A 1,772-nucleotide genomic window follows, 5' to 3' on the forward strand; every position below is an offset into this window, starting at 1 on the left:
TCAAGCTCTTGTGGAATTTGATTCACCAAAACAAACTCTCAATTTGCTTAAAAGCTTTTTAAACACACTTAAACCAAACTAAAACCCTTGTTAAAAACTTTATTAAACTTGATTAAAAACTCTCTTAGTTAGTTTGAAAAGACATCAGCAATGGGGTATATATACCCACTCAAAGCTCAGCCAAAAACACCCAAAACAAAAGACCAAAAGACCCAGCCAACGGTACAAAAATTGTCGGTCGACCGAAAATTCCGTCGGTCGACCGATGAGAGCAAAAACACGAAGAAAACTTTCTGGACTAACGTCGGTCGACCGGAAATTCTGTCGGTTGACCGATTTGAGCTCTCGGTCGACCGGACCTGTCGACCGATGATTCTCTGGAAAAATACTGACGAATGATCAATTGACCGGTCGACCGTACCGATCGACCGAAAACTGACATTCCAGAAAAAATCGGTTTTAGAGCTGATTTTAAAACCCTGTTTAAAAATATCAAATAAATTCCAAAAAATGTAAAACTTTGGGGAATGATTGTAGACATGATAATAAACATGCTACAACGAAAATATCATCATTTTACAAACTAGTCTAAAACATGAAAATATGATGTACTTGTATTTTGATGTTTTGACATAAACCAACTTTTAAAACTTTGTGAAATGCTTTTATAGACTTAGTAAAACATGTATAAACTGATATTCAAGTCTACAAACTAAGAATACAATATTTTCACAAAATTGCATATTCTATGCAATATATTCAAAACACTAAATATGATTTCATTAAATATAAGCTCGTTAAAGATGAAATCATATATATACATATAAGCATGAAACAAAATAGTATTTTCCAATTCTATGCATTTGTTTCATATATAAGCCCGAAAACTATAAAACCAAAAACATATGTATATATATATATATATATATATCACTATATATATATATATATATGAAAACCAACATAATGTGTGTGTATAGATATTGAGCTTAATGTACTTAACACACATAATATAAATCCGAAACTAAATTACCCAAGCTAGATCTTGATCTTCAATAAGCTCTTCTAGGTAATCTCGCGGATGAAGCTTTAACTTGGATCTTGAACTTTGAATAGCAAGGCTTCACCGACATTCCGCCAACCTCCTTTGGATATGATCGTTGAAGCTCTATTCCATCCATCCTCCAACAACGTTGTTTGTCTATAATAAATAAGAAAACACAAATACTAGACAAACAACATTAGTGGTAAATTGTTTGTTAAACATCATCAAAACAAGAAGGCCAACAGCAATTTGATTAGTTTCATGTTTATGTTAAAAACTATATCATAAGTTAGTCTGTTTATTTATGTCAAAAACTATGTGGTAGTTTCTTAAGATTTATGTATTATACTTTATGCTTAGTATGATTTATGCATTAGTATGTTATGTTCATGAGCTAAATATTCTAAACAGATTATAACGATGGAAGTTATTGAACTATTGGTCTTTATGACAAGTCTTTGCTTACCCATTTGGATGGGTGAAGAAATGGACTATGTTCATAATTTGGATGACCTATTTGAAGTGTTAGCTTATGAAGAAGAAATACTTGCATGTTTAAATTAAATGTTCAATTCTTTTTTCTAATGACAAAGGGGGAGAAAATATTGAAATATATGAATTTCAGTGACTCTTATATGCTTTTATGTAGTGGGAGTAAGTGTGACGCCCCTAGGTTCACACAAGGCTGCAGTCCAAGGTGAAACCAAGGATGTCAAACCTGCCATGC

The sequence above is a fragment of the Asparagus officinalis genome, chromosome 8 (genome assembly GCF_001876935.1).
Source record: "Asparagus officinalis chromosome 8, Aspof.V1, whole genome shotgun sequence".
NCBI lineage: Eukaryota > Viridiplantae > Streptophyta > Magnoliopsida > Asparagales > Asparagaceae > Asparagus > Asparagus officinalis.